The sequence below is a fragment of the Lissotriton helveticus genome, chromosome 11 (assembly GCF_964261635.1).
Source record: "Lissotriton helveticus chromosome 11, aLisHel1.1, whole genome shotgun sequence".
Taxonomy (NCBI): domain Eukaryota; kingdom Metazoa; phylum Chordata; class Amphibia; order Caudata; family Salamandridae; genus Lissotriton; species Lissotriton helveticus.
Window position 1 is genome coordinate 79025354 of NC_136072.1, and position 12193 is coordinate 79037546.

A 12193-nucleotide genomic window follows, 5' to 3' on the forward strand; every position below is an offset into this window, starting at 1 on the left:
AAAGCATGTTTACACACGCTTCCTAATTTGGCTGGCGGTGTCTTGCAGACACCGCCACCAAATAGCGGTCTACACCCCGCAGATCAGCGGCGGAACGACCTGCCGTCCACTGCTGATCCCACCGCCATCCTAATCTGGCGGGTGGTGTTGTCAGGGACCGCGGCGGTGAATCTGTATCCTCCGGGCCGGCAGTGGCTTCCACCGGTCCGGAGGATGCGTATTCACCGCCATCATAATCAACCCCTATGTTTGTGGTGGCTGCTACTGGAGGCTGCTGAGTAAAATAAGGAACGTCGAGAACGAAAATATAGCATCATGATAGTTCACTGGGTTATATGCCAGCTGCAGAGATCCGTTTAGATTTTCAGATCAGAAGGGCCTGTACGGCGAGTTCCTGTGTTCTGTAATGGTGGCTGCAACATTTATCTTCATGTTGTGGCCAGCCAATTATATTCCTTGCTACAATGGTACCGCTGGGTGCCGTGGAACCAAGACGGCTGATGGGGAAAAAACGGCCTGTGGCCAATCAAACTGCTTTATTTGATTTTCAATTGCTATCCTGCGGGACTAACCGTCCAGCTATCTCTATTATGTTTAACCTTCATTTCTAAAAAACGGCTGTATGGATTTACACTCAATCTAAAAAAACACACATTCTCAGTAAGTACCTGACTGTCTACCTAATTTTGTGTAATTCTAATCAGCCTTTTTTTCTGTACCATTGTCTAAAATTCCTTGTGGAGCTTGCATTAGGAAACAAATGTTTCAAAACACCCCTTTTTTCACAACCCCCACTTGACAGATCACCCTGAAACCCTCCAGGAAGAAGCTGAGATGGATACACTTTTCTTTTGGAACGTTTTGTGAAGATTCCTCAATCAATGCCAAAGTTATTTGGAAAATAAAACAACCTTACTATGGAAACCCTATCTTAAGTATCACTAGACAGTGTCATTAGCATTGGACTGGACACAATATTGCCTTTTAGTTCAGTTCTCACTGGTGATGGGTAAATGCTCTGGGGCAATCTAAAAAAAAGTGGTTGCTGTTATTAATAATATTGTATGTGGAGCAGAAAATCATGGGTCTCATTCACCTGAAATGTAGTCAATGAAGACAGAGATGGAGGTAGTGAAAACGGTACCGCCTTGAGCTTCCCAGACTCCAAGAGGGGGGACACTTTTGACACTTGCTTTATTGTTTCCAGCTCTGAGAATGAAGTTTCTGTTAAGTGCTGTCAGTTATATTACTAGAAAGATCATTACAACAAGTCTAAGCCTCTGACAGATGTTGCCTTGGGGCAACCAGGCTTTGTGAGCCTGAACTCTCAAATGTAATACTGGGAGTATTTATTCTGTGATTTGTTATAAATGTTCTTTTATGTTTTTTCTCCAGAGTGATTTAGTGCAGTTTTGTTTTAAGGTATTCACATTGTCACTAAATGAACTAGATGATTAAATGTTTAGCATTCCTCCTTTTCATCTTTCGCTCTCTGGCTACATTTCTGAAGATCCTAACTTCACAACCCTAATGATTAAACTCTGTATCTCTTCCCTTTAGTTTCAACCTTCTGCCTTTATTTCTTACTTTCTATTGTTTTCTCATTAGTACGGCCCAGTTTTATTACTATGCTCAATGTACCTTTCGTTCTTACTTTCCTTCTTTCCATGTTTGTCTAGAGACTCTCCTCTCGAGCTAACGTCATTTCCTTATTTCAGGCTCATTCCTTCTCGATGGGGTGTCACTAATACAGGCATATCATGTGTAGCTGCTAAAGCTTGCATTTGTCCATAACATGTTTAGCATTCAGGGGAAAAGGCCCCCCAATGGGATTTATTTAACAATAATTTTTGTGGAGTGGGCGTGGCTTATCAGGGAAAGGCAGAGGATATTCTTTGCTGAGTCTCTGCCAGGCACTCCACTAAATCTGCCTAGATCTTCCATTTAAAAAAGGCATCAGGAATCCAGTGGCATAGCTGGGAGGGGGACTTTTGGGGGTGGCGACGAGCGTAAAGTAAGTTTTCTTTTGTTCTTGTATTCTCCCTCGTCTGTCACTACCTCTCCCACTTGTCATCTGTCACCAACATCCCCCTGCTCCTACCTGTACTAGGCGGCAAAGTCAGGGACTGCCCGGGCCTCTAGCTACGCCACTGCAGGAATCAGGGGCCTCATTTATGAGAAATGACGCATCGCTGCGTAAAAGCAGTGATGCGTCACTTCTCAGTGCCCACTCCTTGCGACATACCTGATGCGTCATATTTAATGTATGGCGCATCGTGTCACAAGGAGTTACAGATAAATCAGTATTTCTGACGTATCTGTAAGCCCAAAAAGGACGCATTGCTGGAGTGTGTCACAAAAGTTACGCAACTCCAGCAATGAGTCCTTTCATATGGGGCAACCCCATGTGAAAGGTCCTGCATCAGTCTTACGCCTGCTGTGAGGCAGGCGCAAGATTTTGACGCAACGGCGTCCTAGAAGTGATGCAGTGAAATCTCATAGATTTCACTGTATCACTACTACGAGGTTTTTTGCAGGGGAACGCCCCCCCTGCATACATTATACCTGACACAGGTATAATGTAGCTCAGGTGTTTACAAAGTGACGCATCTGCTTAGATGCGTCACTTTGTAAATAGTGCGCAACAAGGAGGAGACAAAAAGTGACGCATCGGAAGCGCAAAACTGGCGCAATACCTCATAAATGAGGCCCCTGGAGCTTACCACTGGCTCCTAAGTGATCCTACGAGCATAACAGTCTACCTCACCTCCCTCAAAGCTTGTGCCATTGAGGTCAGGCCAGGAAGTAGATGTGGTGATTCAGGTCATGCTTCTGACGCGTGTCATCAAACTGTCCTTCAGAGGCAGACCGGAAAACAATTGCGGAAGCAGCTAATTTTCCACCTACACATCGGAGATATATAACATGACAGCAAGGCTCCCCACACCAAGGGAAACTCTCTCTCTGAATGGGATAGGCCTGAATGTTCATCACACAATCAAGAATCGTGACCTTAGATGCGGGCCGCAATCTATCAGGAGTGATGCAGCCAGTGCCAAGGACAGATAAGGTATGGAAATTAGTAAATATCACAACAGCAAAACGATTATAACATCTAAAAGGGGAACACATTAAATGCGGACGTGACTCGTGGATGCCCCTGCTCCATCACCCATTGAATAATCAAAACGGTGTGTGGATGGGGGCTATAAGTATGGACAAGGTACACCAACATCCATGAAACTGGTAGAGCTGGATTGTTTCTTGGGGGTCAAGCTCAGGCCATCTTTTCTTCCAGAATTTTCCTGGGAAGTGCCAAAGAGAGAGGGAAAAGGTGAAGAGCTTGGCCTAGAGCCTTCCCACTACCTACCTCTTGGGCTTCAGAAAAGTAGAACTCACCTGGTGGTGGTGGGATGTAACTGCTGCACGCTCACAGGTGAGTTGAACTCAATGTGCCTGACTACGGAATAAGGACCTTGAGGTCCGGGTCCTTCTCCCATATTTTAATACAAACTGATAAGCAGGTAGCCAAGGGAAATATAGAAATAGAGTGAACAGACTCTGATGGCATCTCCCAAATGCAGTTGCAAAGCACAGACAACATTGTCAATAATTGATGCACCCCTCTTTAGGTAAAACTAACATGAATACAAGATAATGGCAGCTTCATCACAGCATCAACACTCTAGGGACCACAACTGCCCAAGGACTGTAGGGGGCAGGTTTGAGCAGTCTACTCAATGGATGTTATATTGCAGGCAACAAACGACAAATAAGTAGCATTGTAAATGAGCGCCGGAGAAGTGGAAATGAATATAACGCTACTGAGACAGGATGTGGTTCACTAGGTGATGGAGACAGACCAGAGAATGTGAGAATTAGAGAACATGATTGGAGAGCTTAAAACTGAAGTAACCCAGCAGTTAACCAAGACTAGAAACCTGGACAATATGGCAGAAGATGTGGAGGGTCGACACTGAAATAACAACAAATGGATAGTTAGTCACAGAGGGAGTAGAGGTCCCAGCAAGAGCAGTTTCTATATGTTTGGACCAGTGCCCTAGATCTAAATGATAATCTGTCTTAGTGTTTTGTTGTGCAGAGGTCACATGGAGTACTGATGGCGTGCTCCCCTCAAAGTATTTAACTACAGAGACACAGTATTTAAATGCCGTATTTAGAACTACGTGCAAGCTGGGGAAAGTATTCTAGTGCAGAGCACAGTATGTTCTTCCTTGATTCTGCAAGATTGGTGCAAAAACTGAGGAAACAGGTCAAGAAGAAGATTCTAGCCTTATGTTAAGAAACATGCTCATATAACCAGTCAAATTATTGGTATTGTTCACCTCAAAATTGTTCTGCTTTAAGTCACTGAAGAAGTATCAGAATGCATTGTGGAGAGTGGAGATCTCACGGGAACAATGCCTCAGCCACTGGAAAAACTGGGATGTGACCAAAGGAAGGGAGCAATGGGAAAGAGTCAGAAGAGGAAGCAAAATGCCCTTGGAGAGAGCACCTGGTAAGGCTGAAAAAAAATTAAATGGATGGAGCTGAAGACATCACTCATAAGGACAAGCAAGTTCCTGCAAACCCCTAAAGCAACATGGTCTTTCTAAATAAAGATGAATTACAAATTGACAATCACTAATGTTTGAAACTTGTAGTAATGTCAATGTCCAGCAAATTTATATTGTGGTGAGAGACCACGTTCTCAGATAAACGTGGTCCACTTTAATGGGTGTGGGTGACAGAAGCTTCCAAAATTGAGAGCGTAGGTAGTGTTATGTCCGCTGAATGAGAATGTTGAGAGAAAGTAAAAGATTAGAATAAAAGGGAGACATTAGAATTTTACATGGAAAATCTGATTTATTTGGTGGTGGGGCATTTCATATGGTAATTACATGATATTGAGATTTCTCAATGGAATACAGAGAGATAAAAGAGTGAAACAGTCCAAAGGGACAGATTGAGGGGTAGGCACTATCTCAAGAAAGAATTCTGACCTGTGACACAGTGGATGGCAAGTACTGATAATCAGGTAGAAGCAGAAAGATACCTTAAAGTTTCGGCCTGGTATGTTAACGGCCGAGAGGAAATAATCAAGGTGGGCTGTGACACACTTTCGGTGGAGACGCAAGCCCGACCTAGGGCCTTATATACTATATTTTGCAGTCCTTCTCTGTTGTGCTGGCGCACAAACAGCAGCTGTGTACCAATGCAGACACACTTGCATCATGTTGCAAAGGTGCCTGTGTTGCGGAAATGATTGTTTTTTGCAGGTAGGGACACCTTCCTGCACAAAAACCATAATTGATGGCATTTTCCTCTTCCAATGCATGCTGCATGCAGCATAGAAAGAAGAAAAACAATGAGAAATAAATGTATTCCTCCTCATTGCGCCACTCCTACACCTGGGGTGGCATAGGATTCTGATGCATTCCCATCTTTACGAAACATGGAAAATCTGACAATGTGATAGGTTCCATGGATGCTGCATGAGAACAACCAAGAGCAATATACATGGAACGCTCCTTTCACGCAGAGTAATGCGTGAAAGGGGCCCATATTTACGAAGCCATGAATAGACACACAGGGTGAGTTTACATGGCCTTGGAAATATGGGCAAGCTAATTGCGCTGCAGACGCATTAAAAAAAGCGATGCATCAGCAGCACAATTAACTTGTAAATGAGGCACACAGTGTTTTGCAAGAAACACTTACAAGACAGGAGACAGAGTGCAGGGTCCTAGTCAGAGAAGGTACTCGCTGCTGGCACACACATGGTTCACAGTCCATTTCAAGTGAGGAACAATTGGTTGAACCCTAATGGAACATATGCCTGGGCCACAAGGGTGTGAGAGAGACATAGGTACATAATCTTCAATATACATGGCACACCCAGACTGGAGGATACCCTACAAACACAGATGGGTTTGCTGCTACCTGACACCTCAGACTCCATTTATGTGAACGGTGGAGATTTCAATGCCATAAAGGAGAGGCAACAGGATAGGTTATGGAGTAGGAGAGGAAACGACTGATACACTGTTGAGGCTGGCTGACTTTGCCCAGTTATTTTGGCTGGCTGATATATAGCACATGGAATGGTTAGGAAATAGTCCAACTTCTCAGGAGCACAAAGCAATTTCTCTATAGTAGACTATTTGTCTCTAGAGCAGAGCTAGCCAATGTCAAGGAAATGTATTTTGCAACAAGACTGCTATACTAAAGTTTCTCAAAAAGGAGTATCTTCAGGCAAAGGAGAACTGTACAATTTCATACTTTGAATCTAGGCAACGTTTGACTAGTCCTGCTGCTATTTGTGCTCTGGCCATTGAGGAGGTCTATCAAGTACAATGGAATATTGAGAAATGTTGTCCTGTTTCAATTTGGGTACCAGGGCCCTCACTGTGCTGTTCATTCCTTACAATAACTGATGTAAATTACTAGTGCCAATCCCCAGCCATTGACTCGACAATTCTCGCCTCAGTCCCTACTCTAACCAGGGATCACACTCGGCAACTCTGGGCATTAAGCTTGCCTCATCTCTACAACGGCCCCCCACAGACGCCGGGGATGCCTGGTTTCACCTTGGAGATACCCAGAAGGGACCATCTCACAGGGAAAGCCAGGACGGGTTCCCCAGCGGTCTTCAGCGCCGGGACGCTTACGGGCAGCTGTGCGCTTTACAAGTCCCATACATTTACATAGTAAGGCTGATGGAATGCTGTCTCTGTATTTTCATTTGCGTCTTGGAAGAAAAATTCATGGATTAATGGGTCATGGGAAATATCATAAACAATTACTCCTCAGACTTCGAATTCTGGGGCGGTTCCTACTCCCTGGCTAAGGACACTTCAAAGTGACATGCGCTCCGCCAGGATATTAGAGAGGTAGTGCAAAAGAATTCATTAGTGAAGAACTGGTTCTCCAAGAAATACGCTTTATTTATCAACCTACAATAAAAGATCTACAACATACCTATACAGCCATTCTATATGTGTAGGATGCACAGGATAACTTCCTTTGGATATCTGTGGGGGAGGAAAGGGTTTGACTACTATCAGTCTTCAAGCTGTATTAATCTATATTCCTGTCCATATGGCTCACCGGCAGCTTCTCTTGTTCTCTGTGGTCGGAGGGAGGAATTGGAAATTTGCAGCTTGGCCCTTTGTTCTCAATCCCTTCACAAGGGTGCTCACCAAGGTCTCGACTCCAGTGGTGGAGATTCCTAACACCTGGCCAACTCCCTACCAATATCCATGGCCAACGCAGACACCAACATACCTTATTTGCAATCAATTGTTTTTGTCAAATTTGGTGTAGCTGGCAAGGGCTTGAGGCTTTTCTTCTTTGTTGCATTGATGGATCAAGCTGTTGTTTTCATTATCTGTGACTTAGAGGGCTCTCTGCTGCCCATTTCAGGCCAAGGACAGTAAACTAGTGATATGACCGCTTCATGGGCAGAGGTAAAGGACCTTTATTCAGGCACTCTCTCTCTCTGCTAGTTGGACTGCTACCTATACCTTTTTCTACACTGTAGGTTGGATGTTGGTCTTGGGATCAGAAGAAACACAGCTGTTCTTCCCTCTCTCTCAAGCTGTTAGTTGGACTGCTACCTATAGCTTTATCTCCACTGTAGTGTTATCTACCCCAATGTACCCCAATTTAAGCCTAGTTAGCTAAACAACCTTTTACCTATATTTGTTCCACTTTGCTCTGCATAACGGTTTTAGCACTGACCTTTTCCCCAGTTAAGTGCTGAATAAATGTAGATCAACTTCCTGCAAACTAGCCTAATTTATTATGCCATCTTCATCCTAGAGCGAAAGAACTGCTTTGCATAAATCACAGGTATTGTTGTAGACTCATTTGCATAATCATATTCGCAACACATCGATTATGTAAGGAACCCTGAGGCCATCTTTATGATATAAAAGACCCATACCACCACTAGATCAGCAGAGGAGAAGCTTCAACTTGACACTAGACGCTGAGGTCACGGCCTGAAGGAGCTCCAGCCCACAGTGGTCTGAAATCCCTTGCAGGGTGTCCAATTCAAGACCAAGACTGGGTCCTTCATTCTCTCCCATCAGGTAATGGGGTTGGCTCTTACCTAGGGGATTCTTGGCTTTACACCCATACATGCTAGGTACACTTAAGTAGGGTTTGCATCATAGGAGTACACTTGATTACCACCATGTATCTATATGCCTACATATATTCACTGTTTTAACACCATGGTATGATTCTGCCTTTTATTCACTCTATTGGTGCTTGTAATCTTATTTATCTGTTTCTGTCTAACGGTTCTCACAGCACACTTGTTTTATACTAGAATGCCGCTGGTTCAATAAATGCTTAATGAAAACACCCCCATTGTTTATTCTGCGTATCTCTCTGAGGCTGAGGGAGCATGTTTGACTGTGCAAAAAGTAATGCACTGTTTCCACGATCCCTGAAGGATCAAGGGTTGTCGTGTTCGATAGTAGCAAGAAACGATTAGCTCCTTCGTAAGGTTAGGGGGCTTATGGTGGCACTGTGAGCTAGCTGGTCTAAAGGCTAACCTCCTTCGGCGGTGTCTGGAATCAGTCTGGACACCAATCCCGTAGTTCATGTTGTCTAAACGTGCAGGTCCTATATATTATTAGGAACTACACAACAGTAGGTTGGACATTAGATTTGGCATCAGAGGGCTTACAGCTGTTCTTCACACTTTCTCCAGTTGCTAGCTGCACTTCTTTCTACCTTTCTCTTTAACTCAATGCCTGTTTCCTCTCCCCATCTTTCTAGTTTTCTCACTCCTTCTTCCCTTTTCTTTCTCCTGCCCCTCTATTAATCCCCCCTCATCTCCCAGTTGCCATTCTCAGTACATCCCTTATATTTGACACCATTTTCCTTCTCACATTCTCCACCAATCCTCTCCAAGGATATCTGCTCTCCTCTTTCCCTCATTCTCTAGTTCTCCCCTCTCTCTTAATTTCAGCTGTTTCTCCCACTCTCATCCTTGCTTGCTTTCTGTCCCCCTCTCCACTTTATCTCATCTTTCCTTCTCTGCCAGGGTCTGAGCATCTCTCTCCTCGCCTCTCTTTTTCCTCTTCTCCCTCCCCCTGCCTCTCTCCATATCTATTTCGCTCTTTCTAGCCCTTCCGCACTTCTCTCTCCCTCTTCCCTGTTTATCTCCCCTCTCCTCTCTCTAGCTCCCATCCCTCCACCCCCACTTTCCGCCTGTTAATCTCCTTTCTCCCCGGCCCTGCTTTCTTCATGATTAAGTTCCATGCAGCAGTTTAGATTTTGGAGCCTGACATTCAGGTTTATTTGTGCCTATTATAAATCCTAATGAATCCCTGTGATGCCTCCGAGGCGAGCAGTCTCTGTTAATCGGTTTGCTCTGCTCCCAGAGCTGTCTGGGGACAGCACGAAGCCCTCAAAACACTGCACTAAACCCCTGCCGAGCGGAACCGACCATAATTACCTGGGTGCCCCCCTCTCACCCAGTAGAATTTGCAGTGCAGGCCTGGGCGCGGCTCAGTGCAGTATCAGGTGGTGTTAAGTAGTCTGTTGGGCTGCAAAGGCACTGTGGAGCATCCAAGACTGACCTCCTGCACACAAAGGGCCAGGCGTACGATCCTTCCGAAATGCGATTACCAATTTCAACTTTTTTTCGAATCGAATTTTGGTAACGCAATTCAGCATGTACGTATAGTGGCCGGTACAAATTTGCGACTTGCAAACAAGTTGCAGGCACATGCATCAAAAGAAAAAAAACGGTCGCAAACGCGCAGATTCTCAGAATCTGACTGTTTGCGACCGGTATATTTGCATTTGGGATGCATCATCCCAAATGCAAAAATCGCAATTTAAGTAATCTCTAAATTGCGATTACTTAACTTGCAATTGCATTCAAGGAATCGCAAATTGAGATTCCTTAAATGCAATGCATTAAAGAAAAAAAATAGCGATTTCGCTAATAGGGGGTGCAAATGACCATGAAGTTGAACTTCAAGGCACTTACTCATTTCTGTATTCACAGAAGTTAGGAGTCCTAACTTTAGGACTCCGGAGTCCTAACTTTAGGACTCCTAAATGCCTTCTGTGAATACCGAAAGTCTTAAAGTTAGAATTTTTCTCACTTTAGGAGTAGTAAAGTTAGGACTCCTAAACTGAGAAAAATCCTAACTTTAAGACTTTCAGTATTCACAGAAGGCATTTAGGAGTCCTAAAGTTAGGACTCCTAACTTCTGTGAATACCGAAATGAGTAAGTGCCTTCTGTGAATACCAAAATAGTAGTAAGTTTAGGATTTTGTCTTAAGTTAGTTCTGTGAATCGGGCTCTTCATGTTGTATACATTTATTTGCAAACTGTTGTGAAACACCTGACGTTAAAGGTATCTTTGAAAGACAAACATGTGTCGTAACATTTGGTTACATTTGTAAAAATCAGTATGACTTACCTTGAGAAGTAATGTGTGGCCATGTGGTCCCTGCACCTTCTCCCCTCTACTTCTCTGCTCTCATCTGTTGGCTGCTGAACAGGTTGGCCAGGATCTTCATCCTCTAATTTGGACACCGGAGTGTGTAGGTCTCTCCTGCAGGCAATACTGCATAGGATGGCACATGTTGCTACAACCTTACATGCAATTTCAGGTACATATTTAAGGCATCCCCACTCTTCTGTAGGCAGCGAAGATGTGATTTAAGTGGGCCAAATGTCTGCTCTTTCACAGTCCTGGTGCGATGATGTGCAGTGTTATATTGCCTTTCATTTTGGGTGGTGGGAGAATAGTAGGGTGTGAGAATCCAGGGATGTAGGGCCTATGCACAGTCACCTGAAAAACAAATATTAGTGTGAGACAACTTACATTTTGTGAGAATTGGGCAATAGCATATCTGTACATTTCTTTTCAGTACCTAATAAATATCCATCATCAAACTCCCCTCTTTCCAGTCAGCTGTATATTCCACTGTGTCTAAACATGAAGGAGACATGGGTGCTTCCTGGATATTGGGACACAATATCAGTAATTATATGGTGGGCATTGCAAACCACTTGAATATTAAGGGAATGAGGGCCTCATTTATGAAAAGTGTTGCATCGCTGCGTGAAAATAACGATGCAACACTTTTCAGTGCTCCCTCCTTGTGACACCATGGATGCGCCATATTTACTGTACGGCACTCCGTGTCACAAGGAGTTACAGTTACATCAGTATTTCTGATGTATCTGTAGGTGCAGGAATGACACATTGCTGGAGTGGGTCGCGACAAGTGACGCAACTGCAGCAATGTGTCATTACACATGGGCAAGTCCCATGGTAAACATGCCTGCATCATTCTTATGCCTGCTGTGAGGCAGGTGTAAGATTTTGACGCAGTGATGGCCTAGAAGTGGTGCAGTGAAATCTGATAGATTTCACTGAGCCACTTCTATGAGGCTTTTTGCGGGGGAACGGACACCCTGCATACATTATACCTGATGCAGGTATAATGTAGCGCAGGGCTTTACAAAGTGACACATCTGCTTAGATGTAAATAGAGCGCAACATGGCGCAAGAAGTGATGCATTGGCGGCGCAAAGGGCTCATAAATAAGCTCCTGAGTATTTTTTCTAAAAAAAGTATTCAAGAGGGATCATATAGGCACATGTGTCCCATCTGTCCCATCTATACACCCTCAGACATGGGGAAATTTGCCAATACTGTAATATTGCAATTTTGTACTTTGCATTTCTTCATCATTCCTTAGCAGGTATATGTGGCGGTCGATGTAGAGAAGCATGGCATCTAGGAATGAGGTGAAAGCGTGCTTTGAGACACCCCTCCTGCAACAGCTATCACAACCTGGGAACTGCCAGTGGCTAATAGGTGTAATGAGGACAACACCTGACCATGGGAGGGTTCGACTACCCCTCCAATACCCTGCTCCGAGAGCAGAGCAGAGTAGCACCGCCCACACACCCTCACACAAAGGAACTTAAATTAATTATCATTTTAGATTTCCTTTCCTTTCCACTTCGGGAAAGCAGTGGGGTGACGCTCCTCCGTCATAGCAATAGCCAAAGCGGAGGAGCGGCCACTGCATGGAAGTTCTTGCAGCGCAAGCGATCAGTCACATGATGAGCACACCATCCCAAAACAAGCACCTAACAATCCAATACATGTTGGTTCCTCTTCAGTCCATGGAGGACCTCTTG